This window comes from Mesoplodon densirostris, chromosome 19 (genome assembly GCF_025265405.1).
Source record: "Mesoplodon densirostris isolate mMesDen1 chromosome 19, mMesDen1 primary haplotype, whole genome shotgun sequence".
Classification (NCBI taxonomy): Eukaryota; Metazoa; Chordata; class Mammalia; order Artiodactyla; family Ziphiidae; genus Mesoplodon; species Mesoplodon densirostris.
In genome coordinates, this window is record NC_082679.1 from 41698892 (window position 1) to 41724691 (window position 25800).

The window sequence follows — 25800 nt, forward strand, 5'->3', positions numbered from 1 at the left end:
TTTGTTCTCTTTCTAAAGAGTATTTGACTATTCCGGATAAAACCGGTAAATCTTAACAGTTATGGGATACTTACTCTGTGAATGTGTGAATGGGTAGAAGATGGAGAAGACATCTTGATCTACCGTAATCATACAGCCTACCTCACTCATTTCCCACACATAATATTTCAGCTAGATTGTAAGTTACAAGAAGAAAGGGATTAATGGATATGATCTATTTTCAGATCTATATATTTTATCTAATACTTTTTATTATACTGATTTGTTTATCTTTGTTTAAAGTGAGGAAATATTATAGCCTAGTGGGAGATGCCTGAAGGTTTCATGTAAGCAGTGGTATGTAATCTGCATTTTAAAACACTACTAAGGGCTTCCCTGGTGGCGCAGTGGTTGAGAGTCCGCCTGCCGATGCAGGGGACACGGGTTCGTGCCCCGATCCCGGAAGATCCCACATGCCGCGGAGCGGCTGGGCCCGCGAGCCATGGCCGCGGAGCCTGTGTGTCCGGAGCCTGTGCTCCGCAACGGGAGAGGCCACAGCAGTGAGAGGCCCGCGTACAGCAAAAAAAAAAATAAAAATTAAAAAAAAAAATAAAATAAAACACTACTAATATTTTTGTGGGATGAAGAAACAGCTTGGGCTAGAATATAGGGGGAAAAAAAAAGAAAATTGTTTCTTCTATACTCACATTTCACTTTTGACACCAAATATGTGGGTTTTTCCACACCAAGTAATTCTCCAATTCTTGGCAGACACCGATAGGATGACCTACAATTTAATTCATTATGACATTAACTACCTGGAGTTAGTGCAGACCCCACAGGTTAAGGCCTTGGTCCCCAAGACTGCCCCTGACTTCACGTGTCTATCTCAAGTCCCAGGTTGTCACTTCTGACCAACTGACTATAAATCAGGGGTTCCTATGACCCTCTTCTTGGAATCAATAATTTGATAGAATGACTCACAGAACTCAGGGAAACACTACTTACTATTACTGGTTTATTATACATGGTATAATAAAGGATACAAATGACCAGACGAAGAGGTACATTGGGTGACGTTCAGAAGGGAGAATGTATTTTATTAAAAAATGAAATATAGTTCATGACACATATTCTGTACTTTCGTCACTTAGGTATACAGAGTAATTGCCAAGAAACTAAAAGAAAAATGGATAGTTTGTTCTGACATTTTTGTTCCAAGAAGGGGAAAATTATTAATCAGCTGTGTAGGTATTTTGATGCTTTGTGGACTAAGGAAGTCTTTGGCAATTGTGTATAATTCGGGGCATACCCTAAATTAACAGTAATCTATTTGTGGATACATACTTTGTACTAAAGTAATTTCTCACTTCCTCAGTTATTTAATTGTACTTTGAACAACTTTGGCAGGCAACTCATTATGTATTCTCACTATATATATATTTTTTATTATACAAAGTCACATTGAAATGAAATGGATACATGCACCATTGACTTTAATAGGATTTTGCATTGTAAGAATAATATACAGATACAGTGTACTGCATAGAAATATCTTGTGGGGTAAGAATAACAGGATTATTGTGGAATTTCACAGTCATATAACTCAAAAGGCAGTCATTCCTGCAGGTTATGGTTTTCTTTGGGAGGAAGTAGAAAACAGAAGGACAAGTGGTTTTAACAAGCCCACATATGTGATATTCATTTTAGAAATTATTATCTGGCATACTTTATAAATGTGAAATTGACTTTATATAAAACAAAAGAGTGAAGAAAATCATAAAAACTGTGTACTGTATCCAAAGTCATTTCTTGTCAAGTGAGAAACCCATTTAACAAAGATTTCTTTGTAACTACAGTTTCTAAATGATTTTGTAATAATGCTCAGGCCTCAATAAAGTATCAGGTAGAAGTCTGAACCAATCGACATTCTTATGAGACTAAAAATGAACAAAAAATGACCATGATAGAGTATATCAGTTATTTGGTGAATTAGCATTTATTGAGCAACTTTTCAGCATCTATCAGGATAAACACACAAGAGATGGTAAAAAATCATAGTTAAAAAAATGTGCTACTGAGTCAAATCTCTCTGGCCCCAGTCTACCTGATTGACATTGTGTAGATGAATTAACCTCTTAGGTTCTTCAACTAGAAAACAGGGATAATAATAGCATATAACTCAGAGTGTTAGAAGGAATAAATAAACTGTGACATGAAAGGGGATTATCATAGAGTCTGGTATATAGTAGGCTCTCTGTATTTGCAATTTTAATTCCCCAAATATACACCATAGAATACTAGTGCCACAAGATCCTAAACGTTAACAACAAATACAAGCTAGTAAACAGGTAACAACATAATATGGTGGTCCAGTTGGTCTGTGAATTTCAAGTGGAGGATAGTATATGAAGCAATTACTCATATACGGTCAGATGGTAAAGGCTCTGAGAATTACTGCTGTAATGGGAAATGTTTACCTTTTCCAACTGAAATGTATTAAAGTAAATGTACGGCAGGAGGATGAATAAATAGCATTTTGTTATATTTTGCATGCCAAGTTGCTGTTTACTTAAGGTACCATTTATTGTTGTATGGGGGCTAACATTTTTCAAAGAATGTTTCCCAGAGTTTCCCAGACCATTAGCTGGCAGGATTGTCATAAGAAAACAGCCACATGCTCAAAAAATTCTGGGGAAAAGCTGAGTGAAATGAAAGTTAAAGAGTATTTTGTGTTCTATTTCCCAATTTATTTCCCAACAGCTTTATGACTGTCCCTGGACAGTGGTCCTCATTGTCTGAAATCTGAATATATTGCCTAAGAAAGAACATTTTTGTTGTCTTTCTTTCTACCTTCTTGGTGAGCCTCACCACCTACAAGGTTTCTCCATTTTCCCAGACTCATACCTGGTGCTCCAGCCACTTGACACAGACTCTTCCACCTCTGCACCTTCATATATATTGTTTCACTATCTGGAAAAATTTTCTACCACTTGTTCACTTGGCAAAATATTATTCCTCATCTCAAAACAAATTTTGTCTCCACTATATGATTCAGGAAATTATATCAGCAGACTGTAGGACTATTTTCTTTTGCACCTACTGCATATTCTACTTATACTCATGAGAACATGTTTTGCCTTTATCCCCACCAGGACATAAACACTTTGAGGAAAAGGAGTATTTTTTCACAGTTTCTTTAATCTTAGAAGCTAGCATGGCCTTAGAAGAAACTTTTAAAAAGATGCACACACAAATAGAAAACTTAGAAAAATTCTCATTGAAAGAAGTATTTACACAGTTGAAGACTTTGAAGAGAGCTACTGTGACTTCTCATTTGAGGTGTGAACCATATTCTCCTTTATATTGGGTAGAATATTTTATTTGAAGAATAATTTCCCTTGGATAAGATGAGTTCCATGTCTGTAGAGGTAATGTTATGATCAAGTAGACACTTTTCGAGGATGCTATGGAATTGATTGAAATCTTTTCTAGTATATGAAAAATTCAATAATTCTACAAAAGGTGATGTTTGATCGTACATAGATGAATTTATGCATTTCTTTTTGTAGTTACTTTATGACAAGTAATATTGGGTCTTTCATTTACTTGAGTAATATAAAATTTCCTTTTCCTATCAATCTATTTTCATATAAAAGCAAATCAGTAAATAAATTATGAATTGGTAAGACTACAGGTAGTTTGAGGATATAGAAAAAATGAGGATTATACAAGAGGTATGTGTTTGAATCACAGTGTGTCACAAATCAAATGGAAAATACAAAAAGATAACTTTTGAAGATACTTAAATTGTTCTGTGATTCTAAATCGAATCTTTTTTTTTTTAATAGGTTTAACACCCTATTTTGGAGGTAGGAATCCAATGTCAATATGAATATTAAGATCATTAGGTTGCCTAGTTCAACCCTTAGTTTCAAAAACCTTTCATTTGAATGGCTAATACCTACATTAAGGTAATTTGTCTTGGGTCCTGATTGATTCAATTCATATTTAGTATGAAAGAAAACAATTATTTTTCCATGATTTTCCTGTTGTCTGTTTATTTCTGTGAGTAATCTGTGCCTAGGAATACAGATACTCTTGGAATATGTTACATGTATATGAAAATGCATGTGAAAGGTTATGTGTGTGTACGTGTGTGCACATATATATTCGAGAAGAAATAGTCATGAGCCATTGTCATAGCAACCAGCATTGTTTCCCAAAGAACAAAGTAAATAAGTACTTTTCACATAACACCCGTAATTGTCTTGACACTGTGACATTTCCCCCTAAAGCAAGACCTTAAATCAATAAAAAGTTTCAGTATCAAGGAAAAGAATTCCATGATTTATGCACCTTGAGGTATAAGCCACTCCCTCCACAAAAGCACTTGGATATACTTCCAAAAAGAGAATTCTGTAGTTAAATATGTCTCTACTACTTAAATTTTGAAGAAAAGCTTTTGATAAATGAGGTCAAGAAGGTCACACTAACTCATTCATTCAATCTTTGATATTTTCATGTATCTTTTTTTTTTGTGTGTGTGTGTGTGTTTCAATTCTCTTTATTTATTTTATTTTTTTTTTATTTTACAAATTTAATCAGTTATACATATACATTTGTTCCCATATCCCCTCCCTTTTGCGCCTCCCTCCCACCCTCCCTATCCCACCCCTCCAGGCAGTCACAAAGAACCGAGCTGATCTCTCTGTGCTATGCGGCTGCTTCCCACTAGCTATCTACCTTATGTTTGGTAGTGTATATATGTCCATGCCGCTCTTTCACTTTGTCACAGCTTACCCTTCCCCCTCCCCATATCCTCAAGTCCATTCTCTAGTAGGTCTGTGTCTTTATTCCTGTCTTACTCCTATGTTCTTGATGACATTTTTTTTTCTTAAATTCCATATATATGTGTCAGCATACAGTATTTGTCTTTCTCTTTCTGACTTACTTCACTCTGTATGACAGACTCTAGGTCCATCCACCTCATTACAAATAGCTCAATTTCATTTCTTTTTATGGCTGAGTAATATTCCATTGTATATATGTGCCACATCTTCTTTACCCATTCATCCGATGATGGACACTTAGGTTGTTTCCATCTCCGGGCTATTGTAAATAGGGCTGCTATGAACATTTTGGTACATGTCTCTTTTTGAATTATGGTTTTCTCAGGGTATATGCCCAGTAGTGGGATTGCTGGGTCATATGGTAGATCTATTTGTAGTTTTTTAAGGAACCTCCATACCGTTCTCCATAGTGGCTGTACCAATTCACATTCCCACCAGCAGTGCAAGAGTGTTCCCTTTTTTCCACACCCTCTCCAGCATTTATTGTTTCTAGATTTTTTGATGATGGCCATTCTGACTGGTGTGAGATGATATCTCATTGTAGCTTTGATTTGCATTTCTCTAATGAGTAAAGATGTTGAGCATCCTTTCATGTGTTTGTTGGCAGTCTGTATATCTTCTGTGGAGAAATGTCTATTTAGGTCTTCTGCCCATTTTTGGATTGGGTTGTTTGTTTTTTTGCTATTGAGCTGCATGAGCTGCTTATAAATTTTGGAGATTAATCCTTTGTCAGTTGCTTCATTTGCAAATATTTTCTCCCATTCTGAGGGTTGTCTTTTGGTCTTGTTTATGGTTTCCTTTGCTGTGCAAAAGCTTTGAAGTTTCATTAGGTCCCATGTGTTTATTTTTGTCTTTATTTCCATTTCTCTAGGAGGTGGGTCAAAAAGGATCTTGCTGTGATTTATGTCATAGAGTGTTCTGCCTATGTTTTCCTCTAGGAGTTTGATAGTGTCTGGCCTTACATTTAGGTCTTTAATCCATTTTGAGCTTATTTTTGTGTATGGTGTTAGGGAGTGATCTAATCTCATACTTTTACATGTCCCTGTCCAGTTTTCCCAGCACCACTTATTGAAGAGACTGTCCTTTCTCCACTGTACATTCCTGCCTCCTTTATCAAAGATAAGGTGACCATATGTCCGTGGGTTTATCTCTGGGCTTTCTATCCTGTTCCATTGATCTATCTTTCTGTTTTTGTGCCAGTACCATACTGTCTTGATTACTGTAGCCTTGTAGTATAGTCTGAAGTCAGGGAGCCTGATTCCTCCAGCTCCATTTTTCGTTCTCAAGATTGCTTTGGCTATTCGGGGTCTTTTGTGTTTCCATACAAATTGTGCAATTTTTTGTTCTAATTCTGTGAAAAATGCCATTGGTAGTTTGATAGGGATTGCATTGAATCTGTAGATTGCTTTGGGTAGTAGAGTCATTTTCACAATGTTGATTCTTCCAATCCAAGAACATGGTACATCTCTCCATCTATTTGTATCATCTTTAATTTCTTTCATCAGTGTCTTATAATTTTCTGCATACAGGTCTTTTGTCTCCTTAGGTAGGTTTATTCCTAGATATTTTATTCTTTTTGTTGCAATGGTAAATGGGAGTGTTTCCTTGATTTCACTTTCAGATTTTTCATCATTAGTATATAAGAATGCCAAAGATTTCTGTGCATTAATTTTGTATCCTGCTACTTTACCAAATTCATTGATTAACTCTAGTAGTTTTCTGGTAGCATCTTTAGGATTCTCTATGTATAGTATCATGTCATCTGCAAACAGTGACAGCTTTACTTCTTCTTTTCCAATTTGGATTCCTTTTATTTCCTTTTCTTCTCTGATTGCTGTGGCTAAAACTTCCAAAACTAGGTTGAATAAGAGTGGTGAGAGTGGGCAACCTTGTCTTGTTCCTGATCTTAGTGGAAATGGTTTCAATTTTTCACCATTGAGGACGATGCTGGCTGTGGGTTTGTCATATATGGCCTTTATTATGTTGAGGAAAGTTCCCTCTATGCCTACTTTCTGCAGGGTTTTTATCATAAATGGGTGTTGAATTTTGTCAAAAGCTTTCTCTGCATCTATTGAGATGATCATATGGTTTTTCTCCTTCAGTTTGTTAATATGGTGTATCACAATGATTGATTTGCGTATATTGAAGAATCCTTGCATTCCTGGAATAAACCCCACTTGATCATGGTGTATGATCCTTTTAATGTGCTGTTGGATTCTGTTTGCTAGTATTTTGTTGAGGATTTTTGCATCTATGTTCATCAGTGATATTGGCCTGTAGTTTTCTTTCTTTGTGACATCCTTGTCTGGTTTTGGTATCAAGGTGATGGTGGCCTCGTAGAATGAGTTTGGGAGTGTTCCTCCCTCTGCTATATTTTGGAAGAGTTTGAGAAGGATAGGTGTTAGCTCTTCTCTAAATGCTTGATAGAATTCGCCTGTGAAGCCATCTGGTCCTGGGCTTTTGTTTGTTGGAAGATTTTTAATCACAGTTTCAATTTCAGTGCTTGTGATTGGTCTGTTCATATTTTCTATTTCTTCCTGATTCAGTCTTGGCAGGTTGTGCATTTCTAAGAATTTGTCCATTTCTTCCAGGTTGTCCATTTTATTGGCATAGAGTTGCTTATAGTAATCTCTCATGATCTTTTGTATTTCTGCAGTGTCAGTTGTTACTTCTCCTTTTTCATTTCTAATTCTATTGATTTGAGTCTTCTCCCTTTTTTTCTTGATGAGTCTGGCTAATGGTTTATCAATTTTGTTTATCTTCTCAAAGAACCAGCTTTTAGTTTTATTGATCTTTGCTATCGTTTCCTTCATTTCTTTTTCATTTATTTCTGATCTGATTTTTATGATTTCTTTCCTTCTGCTAACTTTGGGATGTTTTTGTTCTTCTTTCTCTAATTGCTTTAGGTGCAAGGTTAGGTTGTTTATTCGAGATATTTCCTGTTTCTTAAGGTGGGATTGTATTGCCATAAACTTCCCTCTTAGAACTGCTTTTGCTGCATCCCATAGGTTTTGGGTCGTCGTGTCTCCATTGTCATTTGTTTCTAGGTATTTTTTAATTTCCTCTTTGATTTCTTCAGTGATCACTTCGTTATTAAGTAGTGTATTGTTTAGCCTCCATGTGTTTGTATGTTTTACAGCTCTTTTCCTGTAATTGATATCTAGTCTCATAGCATTGTGGTCGGAAAAGATACTTGATACAATTTCAATTTTCTTAAATTTACCAAGGCTTGATTTGTGACCCAAGATATGATCTATCCTGGAGAATGTTCCATGAGCACTTGAGAAAAATGTGTATTCTGTTGTTTTTGGATGAAATGTCCTATAAATATCAATTAAGTCCATCTTGTTTAATGTATCATTTAAAGCTTGTGTTTCCTTATTTATTTTCATTTTGGATGACCTGTCCATTGGTGAAAGTGGGGTGTTAAAGTCCCCTACTATGATTGTGTTACTGTCGATTTCTCCTTTTATGGCTGTTAATATTTCCCTTATGTATTGAGGTGCTCCTATGTTTGGTGCATAAATATTTACAATTGTTATATCTTCTTCTTGGATTGATCCCTTGATCATTATGTAGTGTCCTTCTTTGTCTCTTCTAGTAGTCTTTATTTTAAAGTCTATTTTGTCTGATATGAGAATTGCTACTCCAGCTTTCTCTTGGTTTCCATTTGCATGGAATATCTTTTTCCATCCCCTTACTTTCAATCTGTATGTGTCTCTAGGTCTGAAGTGGGTCTCTTGTAGACAGCATATATATGGGTCTTGTTTTTGTATCCATTCAGCCAGTCTGTGTCTTTTGGTGGGAGCATTTAGTCCATTTACATTTAAGGTAATTATTGATATGTATGTTCCTATTCCCATTTTCTTAATTGTTTTGGGTTCGTTATTGTAGTTCTTTTCCTTCTGTTGTGTTTCTTGCCTAGAGAAGTTCCTTTAGCATTTGTTGTAAAGCTGGTTTGGTGGTGCTGAACTCTCTCAGCTTTTGCTTGTCTGTAAAGGTTTTAATTTCTCCATCAAATCTGAATGAGATCCTTGCTGGGTAGAGTAATCTTGGTTGCAGGTTTTTCTCCTTCATCACTTTAAGTATGTCCTGCCACTCCCTTCTGGCTTGTAGAGTTTCTGCTGAGAGATCAGCTGTTATCCTGATGGGGATTCCCTTGTGTGTTATTTGTTGTTTTTGCCTTGCTGCTTTTAATATGATTTCTTTGTGTTTAATTTTTGACAGTTTGATTAATATGTGTCTTGGTGTATTTCTCCTTGGATTTATTCTGTATGGGACTCTCTGTGCCTCCTGGACTTGATTAACTATTTCCTTTCCCATATTAGGGAAATTTTCAACTATAATCTCTTCAAATATTTTCTCAGTCCCTTTCTTTTTCTCTTCTTCTTCTGGAACCCCTATAATTCGAATGTTGGTGCGTTTAATGTTGTCCCAGAGGTCTCTGAGACTGTCCTCTGTTCTTTTCATTCTTTTTTCTTTATTTTGCTGTGCAGCAGTTATTTCCACTATTTTATCTTCCACCTCACTTATCCGTTCTTCTGCCTCAGTTATTCTGCTATTGATCCCATCTAGAGTATTTTTTATTTCATGTATTGTGTTTTTAATCGATGCTTGATTCATCTTTAGTTCTTCTAGGTCCTTATTAACTGTTTCTTGCATTTTGTCTATTCTATTTCCAAGATTTTGGATCATCTTTATCATCATTATTCTGAATTCTTTTTCAGGTAGACTGCCTATTACCTCTTCATTTGTTAGGTCTGGTGGGTTTTTATCTTGCTCCTTCTCCTGCTGTGTGTTTTTCTGTCTCCTCATTTTGCTTATGTTACTGTGTTTGGGGTCTCCTTTTTGCAGGCTGCAGGTTCGTAGTTCCTGTTGTTTTTGGTGTCTGTCCCCAGTGGCTAAGGTTGGTTTAGTGGGTTGTGTAGGCTTCTTGGTGGAGGGGACTACTGCCTGTGTTCTGGTGGATGAGGCTGGATCTTGTCTTTCTGGTGGGCAGGTCCACGTCTGGTGGTGTGTTTTGGGGTGCCTGTGGACTTTTTATGATTTTAGCCCACCTCTCTGCTAATGGGTGGCGTTGTGTTCCTGTCTTGCTAGTTGTTTGGCATAGGGTGTCTAGCACTATAGCTTGCTGGTCGTTGAGTGAAGCTGGGTGCTGCTGTTGAGATGGAGATCTCTGGAAGATTTTCGCCGTTTGATATTGTGTGGAGCTGGGAGGTCTCTTGTGGACCAGTGTCCTGAAGTTCGCTCTCCCACCTCAGAGGCACAGCACTGACTCCTGGCTCCTCAATTTGGGATGATTTGTTGTCTATTCATGTATTCCACAGATGCAGGGTACATCAAGTTGATTGTGGAGCTTTAATCCGCTGCTTCTGAGGCTGCTGGGAGAGGTTTCCCTTTCTCTTCTTTGTTCTCATAGCTCCTGGGTCTCAGCTTTGGACCTGGCCCCGCCTCTGCGCGTAGGTCGCCGGAGGGCGTCTGTTCTTCACTCAGACAGGACAGGGTTAAAGGAGCAGCCTCTTCGGGGACTCTGGCTCACTCAGGCCGGGCGGGAGGGAGGGGTACGGAGTGCGGGGCGAGCCTGCAGCGCCAGAGGTCGGCGTGACGCTGCAGCAGCCCGAGGCGCGCCGTGCGTTCTCCCAGGGAAGCCTCCCCTGGATCCCGGGACCCCGGCAGTGGCGGGCTGCACATGCTCCCGGAAGGGCGGTGTGGACAGTAACCTGCGCTCGCACACAGGCTTCTTGGCGGCGGCAGCAGCAGCCCCAGCGTCCCACGCCCGTCTCTGGGCTCCACGCTTTCAGCCGCGACTCGCGCCCGTCTCTGGAGCTCCTTTACGTGGCGCTCTTAATCCCCTCTCCTCGCGCACCAGGAAACCAAGAGGGAAGAAAAAGTCTCCTGCCTCTTCGGCAGCTCCAGAGTTTTCCCGGATTCCCTCCCGGCTAGCTGTGGCACATTAGCCCCCTTCAGGCTGAGTTCTCGCCGCCAGCCCCAGTCCTCTCCCTGCGCTCTGACCGAAGCCCGAGCCTCAGCTCCAGCGCTGCGCGCCCCGGCGGGCGAGCAGACAAGCCTCTCGGGCTGGTGAGTGCCGCTCGGCACCGATCCTCTGTGTGGGGATCTCTCCGCTTTGCCCTACCCAGGTATGTGGGGAGTTTCTTGCCTTTTGGGAGGTCTGGGGTCTTCTGCCAGCGTTCAGTAGGTGTTCTGTAGGAGTTGTTCCACGTGTAGCTGTATTTCTGGTGTATCCGTGGGGAGGAAGGTGATCTCCGCGTCTTACTCTTCCGCCATCTTACCCTTCCGCCATCTTACCCGGAAGTCTCTCATGTATCTTTATATGGATATTTTGGCCAGTACTACAGAATAGCACATATACGTACACTATGAAATGTGTTTTAGATAGTATTATCCCATTTAAAACCAAAGAAAATTTTAGGGTTAAGATTAATGAATGTTGGGTCTGGGAAATATTGCAAACATTATCTGGGCAGGTGTTTCCCACGTTTGTTATCACCTTGAAGTTTTAATGCATGTTATTCTATCATAAAAACTATAGTTACATAATTTTTAAGAAATTTAAAAAATTTTTATGCAAATCAATGTACTTAACCCAATGTCTAGTTCATGAGAGATGCCAGCCAACTACTCTTTATAATGCCTCTCCTTTTCTCCTTTGAATAACAAGCCACTTAAACTATCAAAACATTGATATGGGATAAATTAAAATATGGACACAAATGCTATCATCATATCTATATTTTAAAAACTGAAAAGCATCTCTTTTCCCTAAAACCAACATAAAGCTGCCCAGAGGATCATTTTCCTTTTAGTTTACTTGTCAATATAATATGCATTTAATATAATTCTTACATTTTTCCTAGAGTCTTTATACAGTTTAGAAAACACCATCATTTCTTTACCCCAAGCACTTTACTAATGAGTTAATAAAATAATATGTGTGATATGTGTGCTAATCTGATAGTTATTTGAACTTTGCTACCTCTTTTTTCTTTTTTTCCCAATGACTAATTGCTATTTAGACACTCTGAAGTATTTTCTAGGAGTTTAACTAGCTGTTGTAAATTAAACTATGAGGCCATGTCCTCTTAATTAAAGTGAAAGAGCAAATAATTGACCTTAAACTTAAATACCTCACATGCAAGTAAGGACATCCTTTTCTAGCAATACAGAAAAAATAGCTCTCCATCAGTATACAGGTTAGAAAAAGCTTAGGGAATATTAGAAGGGAATATATAAACACATGCCATATGGATAGTACTCATTTTACTCTCCCTTGGAAAACAGCACAACCTCCTCTGTATCCATAATAATATTGTCACAGGATAGTAGGACATTTATCTGCTTATTGATTTCTCTTTCCTGAAAGGGTAACTACTTTCTAAAACATATTTCATAGTTGTTTGCCCTAATAAAACCCCGAAGTTTTGTTGAAAGCATATTGTAAGTCTATGGGCAGAAAACTTTCAATTTCAATTAAAAGTGACATTTAAAAGTGTAATTGCTATGGCGCAGTGGTTAAGAATCCACCTGCCAATGCAGGGGACACGGTTTCGAGCCCTGGTCTGGGAAGATCCCACATGCCGCAGAGCAACAAATTCCGTGCGCCACAACTACTGAGCCTGCGCTCTAGAGCCCGCGAGCCACAACTACTGAAGCCCATATGCCTAGGGCCCGTGCTCAGCAACAAAGAGTAGCCCCTGCTCACCACAACTAGAGAGAAACCTGTGTGCAACAACGAAGACACAACGCATACAAAACTAACTAAATAAATAAATAAATAAAATTTTTAAAATATGCACTTTTTTGAAAACCACCACATTCTAGACCATTTTCTTCTTATATGTTCCCTTCCTTCCTCCCTCCCTCCTTCACTGTCTACCTCCATTACCTCCCTTTCTACCTTTCTTTCATTTTAATTAACCAGTACAACTCAAAATGTGTTTTAGGGACCTGTTACTTCTTCATAAATTCTCTGTTATCAGAATGCAATGAGATAAGTACAAAAATCAAAAGTAAGAATTTAGAAACTTTTAGAGCAATTTGACATTGCTGTGATACCTAGGGAAGTGGTCAATGGTCTTGTTGCATTCAGCAAGTTAAAAAGCAGTTTTGTGGAATACATGTGGCGCAAGCTGGGTATTCCTTAGCCTCACTTGGACCATGTAAGATTTGTGATAGGTTGGAGGAGGGAGAAAACTTGCTTTTTTTTTTTTTTTCAAGAAGTATTGACCTAATTAACCTACTATCTTAAGTATTCATAGAGGCTGAATCATAAAAAGATCAACACTCTAGTTTTCTGTATGCCCTTTCTCTCTTGAGATATGGCATTTAATTTCTTTGCCTTATTTCTTGCGTCTCTAAACTTGGGATTTAAACCTCTGCTATGAAAATTCAGGAAGACTCGAATTTTCATTAGCTTTCCCTGCCTTTTTCATATGCATACACATATAGATAATTTTAGTCAAAGTGAACATACAACTTTATATTTAGTCTTTTTCTCTTGAGGTCACACCTAAACATGTGTCAGGCATTTGTTATTGGCTTCATAAGTGTACTTTTCAATGACTAAGTAATATTCTATTGTGTTACATTTTTTCCTTTTTTGTTTGAAAATTTTTAATTTAGATATAAATCACATATGATGATATAATATTCATACCATAAGATTCACATTTTTAAAGTAACAATTTGATGGGTTTTAGTATAAAGTGTCACAATCACTGGTATCTAATTCCAGAAAAGTTTCATCACCTTGTAAAATATGTTTTTAATTCTATTAAATATATGAGAGTGGAAAAACCTGTGTCCTATGGTAACTGTATGTTTAATTTCATTTTGAAGAACTGCCAAACTGCTTTCCAAAGTGCCTTCATCAGTTTACATTCCCACCAGCAATGTATGAGGGTTCCATGTTCTCCACATATTCGGCAATATTTGTAATTGACCATCTTTTCATTTTAGCCATACTAGTGAGTGTGAAGTGACAGACCATTTTGGTTTTAATTTGCATTTTCCTAATCAATGTTAAGCATCTTTGTGTGCTTCCTAGGTATTTTTATATCTTCTTTGGAAAAATGTCTATTCATATCCTTCACCCATTTAAAAAAACTTTTGTCTTTTTATTGTTGAGTTGTAATAGCTCTTTATACATTCTGGATACCAAGCCCTTATTAGAATATTATTTGCAAATTTTTTTCCCATTCTGTGAGTTGTTCTTTCAGTTTCTTGATAGCGTCTTTTGATGCACAAAATTTTTCATTTTAATGAAATTCAATTTATCTACGTTTTCTTTTGTCACTTGTAGTTTAGTTGTTGTATTATAAGAGAGCTTTGTCTTAGCCAGGGTCATGAAGAGTCACTCCTAAGTTTTCTTTAAAGGGTCTTATAGTTTTAGTTTAGTTTTAGATCTTGCATTTAGGTCAGTGATACAATTTGAATTAATTGTTATGTATAGTCTGAGCAAGAGGTCCAACTTTACTCTTACACATGTGGGTAAACAGCTGTGCCAGCACCATTTGAAAAGATTATTCTTTCCTCATTTAAATGATCTTGGCACCCTTGTCAAAAATCAACTGGCTAAGAGTATATGGGTTTATTTTTGGGCTCTCAATTCTACTCTATTAATATGTGTTTCTGTCCTAACTCAAGTACCACACTGTGTTGATTACTATTGTTCTGCATTCAGTTTTGAAATTGGAAAGTGTGAGTCTTCCGACTTTTTTCTTTTTCAAGATGATTGTGTCTGTTCTGGATCACTTGAATTTCTAGATGAAATTAAGGATCATCTTGTCAATTTATGCAAAAAAAAAGCTGAAATTTTGATAAAGATTGTGCTGAATTATTCAGATACATTTGGGTAATATTGCCATCCCAACTATATTAAATCTTCCAATTGATGAACATAAGATGTCTTTTCCTTGTAATGTCTCCTTTAATTTCTTTCAATAATATTTTGTAGTTTCAGTGTACAAATCTTGCACTTGTTAAGTTTTTTTGTGTACTTTATTCTTTTTGATGCTATTGTAAATGAAATTATTCTATTAATTTTATTTTTGGATGGTTCATTGCTAATGTATAAAAATATACTTGATATTTTTATATTGATTTGTATCCTGCAACCTTGCTAAACTCTTTTATTAGTTTTAATAGGTTCCCCCCACACCACACACATACCTTTTTTGGTGGATTCCTTAGGATTTTATGCACACAGGACCATGTCATCTGTACATGGAGATAATTTTACTTTTTCCTTTCCAGTTTGGATGCCTTTTGTTTTTGTTCTTGTTTTGCCTATGGCCCGAACCTCCAGTAATACAATGTTGAATGAAGTAGTGAAATTAGACACGTTTATTTTGTTCCTGATATAGGGAAAACTTTATGTCTTTCATGTCTTTTCACCAATATATTGGTGTTTTAGAGATAAGCTTTATCAGGTAGAAAAAGTTCTCCTCTATTACTAGTTTGTTGATTGTGATTTGTTTGTTTGTTTGTTTTAATTATGAAAGGGTATTTAATATTTCCAGGTGTTCTTTCTACATTTATTGAAGGAGTTATGTAGTTTTTGTCCTTTATTCCGTTAATATGGTGTACCATATTGATTGGTATGCATATGTTGAATACATTTTTCCACGCATTCCTGAAATAAATCCCACTTAGTCATATGTAAGTGTTTTTTTTATGTGCTGCTGGCTTTGGTTTGCTAGTATGTTGCTAGTGATTTTTGCATCTATATCCATAAGGAAAATTGCACTGGACTTTTCTTGAGATGGCTTTGTCTGGTTTTGGCATCAGCTAATACTAAATTTATAGGCTGAATTAGGATATTTTTCTTCCTCTTCTGTTTGTGGAAAGTTTGTGAAGGGTTGTCATCAATTCTTTTTTAAATGTTTGATAGAATTCACAAGTGAAGTCATCTGATTCTGGGCTTTTCTCTGTGAGAAGTTTTAAAATTACTAATTCATTCTTGTTATAAGTTTATGCAATTTTTTTTTTCTTGAGTCAGTATTGGTAGCTTATATCCCTAGGAATTTTACATTTCACCTAGGTTATCTAATTGTTGGTATATAGCTGTTCATAATATTCCCTTATAATCCCTTCTTATCATCCTTCAGTGGTAATGCGCTCTCTTTTATTCCTAATTTTAGTAATTTGAGTCCTCCCTTGTTCTCATCAGTTTAGATAAAAGTTCATTGATTTTTGTTATTATCTTCTAAGAACCAACTTTGAGTTTTATTTTATTTTCCTATTCTTTTGTTATTCATATCCACTCTAATATTTGTTTTCTTTCTTTTTGCTTGCTTTGAATTTATTTTTCTCTTTTTTCTCTGTCTTCTTAAATTGGAAGATTAGTTATTAGTTATTGATTTGAGATTTTTCCTCTTTTTTAATATAGGTATTTAGAACTATAAATTTCCCTCAAAGCACTTCATTAGCTGCATCCCATACATTTTAATATATTGTGGCTTTATTTTCATTCATCTCACAATATTTTCAAAATTTCCTTTTGATTTCTCCTTCAACCCACTTACCACTTAGGAGTGTGTTGCTTAATTTCCATATATTTTTAATTTTCCAAATTTTCCTCCATTTTGATTTCTAGTTTATTTTCTCATGTTAAGAGAATGTACTTTGTATAATTTTAATCATGTTAAATGTATTGAGTCTTGTTTTATGGCCTAGTATGTGATCTATCTGAAAGGGTTCTATATGAACTTGAGAACAATGTGTATTCTGCTCTTGTTGAATGGAGTGTTCTATAGAGGTCTTTAGATCTAGTTGTTTCTTGTTGTTTGTTTTTTGTTTTTGTGTTGTTCACAGCTATTTTTCTGTTGATTTTCTAATTCTATTTATTATTGAAAGTGGGGTATTAGAATTATTACTATTATCATTGAATTGTTTCCCTTTTCAGTTACATCAGTTTCGCCTTATGTATTTTGGGATTCTGTTTTTAGGTGCAATATTTAATAGAATTTAATGAGAGGGAAATGTAAATTTATCATGGAAGTAGATACCACAAGTGATAATGATAGTGAATTATTACTCAGGAGCTAAGCTAAATTTGTCTCATGCAGAATTTAAAGAAGAGTAGCTGGGATCTCATCATGGAGGCCTGAATATATCAGTATTCTTTCTGAAGTGGTGCACATAATTCCAAAGAATCCTTCTCTGCTCTCTTCTTTTTGGTCTTTCTCACCAGTACTATCATTGCTACTTTTCTTCTTCATTCTAATCCCAAAATTCTATTGCTGCAGGCTTACTATACTGACAAATTAAAGATAAATACTCTATCATACACACACACACACACACACACACACACACACACACACACACACACACACACACACACACACACACACACACACATATATTCCCCTCCTCTAAATTTTAAGTCCTTGCTGCAGTAGATGTTTCTCTTGTCTTAGCTTCGTAATTCAACACTATCTATCCACAATTTCCTGACTGAGGCTGAATCACATCCCATGCCATTACAAGACCAATAATGAACTCGGCTTTACCAATAATTATACTTCTACTTCCTTAATTTCATTCTAATTGCCAGTCATTTTGAATGATTTCTACCATGGTATTTGATACCTCTGCCCACCTTTATGTTGGAAGGTTCTGCACTTTCTTGTTCATTTTCATTCACCCTTTTTGAGGTAGGATGGTCAAGTAAATAAGAATCTCATCTTCTGGAAATCCAACTCCACCACTTATTAGCTGTTTGGTCTTGACTAGCTTACTGGATCTCTCTAAGCCCTAATATCCTCATCAATGTGTTGGTAACTTTTACTTAATAGACTTTTATGATGATAACAACTATAAATTCATTTAAAGTTTTTAGCGAAGTTCATGAAACTAGTAACCACTCAAAAGTACTGGTTGTAAAAAAACACTATTTATCATTTTAAGATTCTTTAGGAACTATTCCACGATCAACCATCCACCCTGAGAACCAAATTTGTGCTTCCTTATTAGCTGATAGTCTCTCAGAAAATACTGTTAAGTTTTCAAAAATTTACACTTAGACATAAAAAAATATATATGTAACATAAAATGAACTCCCCCACCGTGGACTGTGGGTTACATTAAATTCATCCTTAAATTTTAAGAGCCAATTAGGGATACCTATACAAGTGGGTGATTTTCTTTTTTTTTCAATAAGCAGATTCTATACTAAAAAGAGTGAAAGTAGACATCAAGCTGTTCTCATCCTATACACTTTTCCTATACATATATTTGCATTCTGTTGTGGGAGACATTTTTTATAAGAATTTTACCATCATGATCTTGGAAATGAAAGGCTTTCAAGCTCTATACCTTGACTAAGAATGTTTCAAATATGTTCGTGAATTCAAATACACATGAGATAGGTGGCCCTAGTACGTTGAGTATAGATGTTTATGTCATTTTAAGTTTTTTGAGGCAGAATGGAAAATTCAGGTCAGAACATCTATGAGGTTAGTTAGATAGACTAAACATAAGGTTATGTACTAGTTAGACTGGAACTGTTTTCCATAAGTCAGCTAAAAAATAAATACTGAAATAGAAGGTCAAATTGGCTGGTAACTAGGAAACCAAAAAATTGATTTATTTTACAAAAGAGATGTTTTTATTTGCTGAGAAGATTTATTGTATGATATTTTGGAATATACGGTTAAGAAAAAATGAGGATCTAAGTTTGGCACTGCTTTTTTAAAACATGTTTGATATGTTGGCTGAGATAATGGGAAAATATAATAATGAATTCTAATGAGTAGTATTATCCTACTATATCTGTAAAATACTTATTTGTAAAAGTATTTGCTGTGGTTAGCAAATATTGTTTTTGATGATGCTTTCCTGATAGGGGAATATTTATTGATTGCACTTATTCTGGGAAGAATTTTAATCACAGATTTAGTGAAGAAGTGTGACTGTCAGAAAAGCTCTGATTTATCACTAGTAATTCTCCTTCTATTATATTAATTTATTTATTTCCATCACAGTTTATGTCTTGTTTAACAGAAAATTACACACTATAAGAGGCATGTGTTTGTTATTGGTGTTATTTACACATATATTCATTCCAGTTCTTTTCCTCTTTTTAGGTATATGGCAGTAATACATTTTCTCATCCTTTTGATAATTTTACATGATGACTTAGTCTGATAATAAAATTCCAGCTAAAGCAATGTGTGTTGCTTCTGAATGAATGTATGAAGACTCAGTGATATGAAATATTATATACCCTTCCTTTTGCAGGATAGAGAAAGCACATATTGAGATAACATTTTCTATGCTGATTACAAATTATCAGACACTTATTGGTTTAAATCAACACACATTTATTATCTCACAGTTTCTGTGGGTCAAGAGTCTGAACTTGGTTTAACTGAATTCTCTGCTTAGGATCTCAGTAGTCTACAATCAAGGTTTCAACTGCACTGCCTTCTCATGTGGTGAGTGGGGAAGAATCCATTTCCAAATTCATTACAGTTGTTGGCTGAATTTATTTTCTTTGCAGCTGTAGGACTGAAAGTCTGGGCTTCTTGCTGGCTGTTGACCAGAAGTCATCTTCAGCTCCTAGAGGCTTCCTACAGCCCCTAGAGTCTGCCCACAGTCACTTGTCATGTGGGCTTTCCTAACATGGAGACTTATTTCATTAAGCCAACAAGGAGAGTCTCTAGAAAGCAATCAGTTAGCAAAGTGGAGTCGTTTTATAATCAAATGTAGCAGTAGACGTGGCATACTGTCACCTTTTTCACATTCTATTGATTTGGTGAAAATCACAGTTCTCACTACTCAAGAGAATAGGATCACAAAGGTGTGAACACCAGGAGACAAGAAACAGGCGGCTGCTTTAGAGTCTAGAGACCATCCACCACACACAAGAACCAGTGCCCACTATCAAACTCTGTTAGACATGGAACCTGTGTGAGAAATAAAGTTTTATTCATTAAACTGGAGATTGGGGTGGGAGGTGCTTGTTACAGAAGTAAAACCTAGTTCATACTCACTAAAAATATGATATTAATGTAAGTTCTATATATTTTTACTGCAGTTCTGACATGTAATTTTCATTTGTTTCCACTGTATCTTATGTCCACCTCATTACAGCACATTTTACTCTTTTATATACTTCTTTCATTACGTCTTTTTCTTTCCTTTGGTTACAAACTACACAAGGCAACATCCAAACCTATTTCCTCAGTACTTTGCACACTGCTTGATACATGATAGAAACGTTCTTCTATGTGTCCTAAAATTTATTTGCAAATTAATCCTGTCAAGTGTCATGCTGATAGTAATTACCATATAACTGGATTGGGTAAGTCAAATTCTGGCATGATGCCATTAGCTGTGTTGAGGGCCTTGATATGAAAGAGCCCCGAGAAGTCCTTTTGAGTACTTGAGGGTGCTGTTTATGATTTCAGCAATTCATTTACTGAGTCTGCCTTGGGTGGCTACTAATGGACAAATATGATGCTAATCATGAAGGAGAATTTTCAGTTCTCACCATTAGGAATAATTACACTTACCCAAAATGTAGCTTTGTGTTGTTTTTTGTTTTCTCCCCATGCTACCAACTGTAAATGTTGTAGCTGATCCATATTATCTCAATGGTATAACTATCAGAAATGATTTATAGATTAATACTTGGCTAGCTTTGAGTAAGTTTACCTACTTTATTTTATGTAGCATGTAGCATAATAACCTTATTCGAGCTTTATCTTTGTTAGTCACACTTAATCCTCTGCTAGTTTATTGTTCTCACTTATTTTAAAATTAAATATATCTTACTATATTGAATAAGTTTGCTATGAGAAGGAAGTAAGACAGCTTAAAAGGGTGGTAAAGAACGTAAATATATAGATAGATAGATGATAGATAGTCAAGCAGGCAGGCATACGTAATAGCACTTGCTAAATATTTATTAAATTATTCAGAAAATTGAGACTTATTCACATCTACAATGACAAATCAGAAAAAGAACAAGTATTTTTGTGTTGAAAAAATGTAGGCACTGGGAATAAATGGAACTAGATTTCAATTTGTTTTGCTGTTAATGAGCCACATTAATTTGGCATTTTTTCTCTAAACTTTATTTCTTTATCTGTGAAGTGAGATTATCTAATTTAAAGATTTATTTTGAGACAGGAATATATTAACATGCATATGGCAACTAAGCATACTGTCTGACAAGTACTGGATAATCAATAAATGGTATCTTTTGGCTCTACATATCACCATAGTCAACTTGTTTACTATAGTAGAAACAGAGAACAAAACTTTGTACCTAAAATTACTTGGTGTTTTTGAAGAATATCACAGCTCTAGTTCAGTTAAACAGATGATTATTTGTTTAATATTCTGGATTTTCTCATTGAAAATATAGTAGAAAAGTTATCCCTGATTAAGAGAAGCTTGCAGCTTCAATAAGGAGAGATAGATATAAATAACAGAGATTTCACAGATTGTACAGACTATTAAAGGCATATGATTATACTCAGTTTTTTCATACCAAAGACAAATTAACAGTACAAACAACATTCCTAGTTCATGATTAAATTAAATACATTATATGAAACTCCTTATACTAAAAAAGTTTTTCCTGCTGTGTTTCTATCTTCCTTCCTCCTTCATTTCCTTCCTTCCTTCCTTCCTCCTCGCATTGTACAAAGATTTATTAATAGAAGGAAAAAAGATACATTCTCTGGTCTCATTAAGCTTGCATTGCCTGGGAATTAGAGGACTGATGATGAGAGGGGCATAAAATAAGTGGGCAAATAAACATATATCAAGTGGTAAGAAATGCTATTAAGGAAAATAAAACAAGATAAGGGAGAGAAAGTGGTGGCAGGACCAAAAGTAAATGGTGAGCTAAATTACTAGAGCCCAGCCTAATCTTGATGCCGTCATGTTTTGTAATACTGAGCAGAGCCTCATGGAGTTTCCTGTGTTTGTAGCAGGATCCTCCATGCCTGGCTGACTCACTGGTGCACTGTGGTTAAGAGCTAGGTGTGTGTTGCTTGACATTGTCAAGACCAGCAGAAGAGTGGTGTCACTAAGATCATGCTAAGATTGATGGATACGTCAATTCTACTGAGTATGACATTGGATGACATCACTACACATGGTCTAGTCCACACCTAAATTAGAACATCAGCTTCAACTTTACACATAGAAAAAGAAGTTTCTAAAGTTTATCCATTAGTTCCACACCCCCTCTCAAGTCATCTGAATTGTCTCCATTCTTACCACCATTACCCTCTCAGAAGCCACTGTAATCACTCACTTGAAACACTGCCATAACTACTGAAATGATCTTATGCTCAGCCTTGATCCTCTCCAACAGTAGACAAAGGAATCATATTTGTTTTTGCAAAATTTTAAATTACTTAAAATGCCCTAATGGCTTCCCACGTCCTTTCTGTAAACAGGAATAGAAATTAGGGCTCTGTTCATGTAGGGGCTTTGATGTGGATATGCCCTGTCCCCCCTCCCCCTGTCTACCTCAGCCCCCATCATCTTTAACTCACACTTTGATTGTACTGGAATTCCTCCCATTCTCAGTCCTGATTTTTCTTCTAGATGGAGAGATCAACACATGGATGCTTTATGTCTTTAATCATCCTAGAGATAATCCTTCTTCAAATTCCCCAGCATATCTTCTTTAAGTACCTCTTCCACAACTAAAAGTCATGTCCTCCTCTAATGTCCTTTTTCATCATGCATTTCATGACACATGTCATTGCCTTTTTTGGCTTTATTTTCCTTCCCACTAGACTGGGATCTCATTGTGCTGGGATAGGTCCTGACATGTGAGTCATGCAATAAATATTACTGAAGTAATGGTCAGTGTTAACGGTGGAATAAAAATTCAGTAAGTTCACTGAATTGACCAGCTATTTAGCTTTATTGACTCTGTTTTGTTCTAATGTCTGTTCAACAGCAAATGGTATGAGTTTCCAACTAACAGAATATGCAGTTGAATTTTGATTTCCTCCGTGGATTTGTGCCAAGGAGTCAGGAGAGAGCCATGCTTTCATACACCACCAATGAATAGCTGAAAATGAACTCCATCCCATGATAATAAGCTAACACCTTGTTATACTACCAAAAATGTACATCAGTCTTGTGTGTTTCTTTCTGTGTATCACCACGATATTTTCGATCGAAGAAAAACTTCAGGGTATTTAGCTAATAGTGCCATAGCCCTATGGTAACCTTTGTCAGTTGAAGCTAAATTTCTAAATTTAGTGTGAAGGAAGAATATCATACAGAAGAATTTTTCCATTTAGAAAAAATAAAAAAGAACTTGTTACTTCAGTATAATAAAAATAAGATTTTGGCAAATAATTTTAACAAGTAAGATTTTGGAGATTTTCCAGAATGACTTTAATGATGCTTAAACTATACTTCCAAAGAAAATATCTCCTTTAAATAACTTCTGAGACATAGGCATATCATATTATATAAGCCCAGTATGGCATCATCCTGTGAGGATGATAATATATTGCATATAAGTTTTCAGATTTAATCTATTTGATAGAGTGTTTATCAGTGTGACTTCTCAGAGGAGTACTTTAACTCAGAATATTAATACTGAAAGAATCTGTAAACAACTACCCAAACAATGCATATAGAACTCTATGTTCTATACTTTACAACTGTCTTACACATATAATTGTTTTACAAAGTTAAAATTATAAGTTGGTTTGATAATGTCTTCTAATTCCCTCATTACTAAAAAATTGGTGAAAAACTTCAGCTAATTTTGGATTAAGGAATGAACTGTTCTGCCTTATTCCTCTTCTTGAAGTTTCCAAGTTTTGCTCATTTACTTATGCTGTCCTCTATCCTTTGCTCCTTTATATTAGGATTCTGTATTCTTGTCAGGACTCCTATGAAGGAAAGCTCAGCCTCACTAATATTGCTCCAAATTCATGTTATCTTCCATCTTTTAACCATCCTATTCTTATGGCTTTGCCTCCCTTAGCTGTGTAGTTGTAAAATGGCTGCTGGTGATTACATTTTGTAAGGAAATGTTTATGTCCTTACTTGCACAGTTCTCAAATTTTTATTGTAGTGTATTCTGAGTGTTCTTTGTTCTTCCCTTTTCTACTCTGATAGAAGAGACATTTTAACTCTGCTCTTTTGGTTGTGCACATCATCTTCCTGGCTGACTTTTAAGCTTAAGACTTCGGGCAGAAATATGGCACTGGCGCTACTTCCTGTGTAACACCATGTCATTTCCTGTGTAATCACATCATTCTCAGAGTAATATCATTAAACATTTCCCACCCACTGAACTGTGACAGCTCACAAGAATTTCATTTAATCATTTCATGTTCAGCACTGTGTGAACTGCCCTTTCCCTAGCTTTTGTTAAGAAAGATTGGTAGGCATATCATATGCATATCCAATTAAACTTAAAACAGGTCAAACTATGTCTGTGCATAAACTGAACTACCTACTTTAAAATTATTGGATATAAGTTACTTACAATGCTTCACATTTCCAAAGTAAATGCCAAGTTGACTTTATTATTAATTTTTTTTTCAGAATGGTGGTTTCCTCAGTCTTAGACACAGTTTAAAATATGGTGAATAAGTTTATTGTTATTGATATTCTTGCTTCCATTTTGATTTGTTTTCTAAATGTTAGCTTAAACATTTAAAGAGTATCAGTAGGGGAAGTAGTAAATATGTTTAATGCCATTTATTGGGATCTTCTCTGTATTAAACATTGCACTGGGCATTTTAAGTATTGATACATTAACTTATTTACTCTTCACAGAAGTCTGTGAGCTAGACATTATCTAAAAAAAAAAGCTGATACTCAAAGAAGTTAAGTGACTTTCCCCAAAGTATCCAAATACCAAGTGACAAAACTGATTTAACTATGATAACTGGATCTAAACCCCAATTGTTCCCAGAGTAACTTTTTTTACACTTATTTTATTTTATTTAAAAATTTTTATTTTATTTTATTAAAAAATTTTGTTTTATATTTGAGCATAGTTGATTAACACTGCCATGTTAGTTTCAGGTGTACAGCAAAATGATTCAGTTATACATATGCATGTATCTATTCTTTTTCAAATTCTTTCCCCATTTAGGTTATTACAGAATATTGAACAGAGTTCCCTATGCTATACAGTAGGTCCTTGTTGGTTATCTATTTTACTTTATTTATTTAATTTTTTAAATTGGAGTATAGTTGCTTTACAATTTTATGTTAGTTTGTGCTGTACAGCAAAGTGAATCAGCTATACATATACATATATCCCCTTTTTTGGATTTCCTTCTGATTTAGGTCACCACAGAGCATTGAGTAGAGTTCCCTGTGCTATGTAGTAGGTTCTCATTTGTTATGTATTTTATACATAGTGTCAGTAGTATATATATGTCAATCCCAATCTCCCAATTCATCCCACCCTCTCCTTTCCCCTTTGGTATCCATACATTTGTTCTCTACTTCTGTGTCTCTATTTCTGCTTTGTAAATAAGATCGTCTATACCGGTTTTTCAGATTCCACATATATGCATTAATATACGATATTTGTTTTTCTCTTTCTTACTTATTTCATACTGTATGACAGTCTCTAGGTCTATCCATGTCTCTACAAATGACCCAATTTCGTTCCTTTCTATGGCTGAGTATTATTCCACTGTATATATGTACCACATTTATCTGTTCCTCTTTTTATTTTTTAAATTTTTTTTTTTTTTTTTTGGCTGTGTCAAGTCTTAGTGGTGGCACACGGGATCTCTGTATCGGATCTGTCATTGCAGCATGTGGACTTCTCTTTCTAGTTGTAGTGTGTGTGGGTTTCATTGCCCTGTGGGCGTGTTGGATCTTAGTACCAGGGATTGAACCTGTGTCCCCTGCATTGGAAGGCAGATTCTTAACCACTGGACCACCAGGGAAATACCCTCCATTTCTCTGTTGATGGGCATTTATG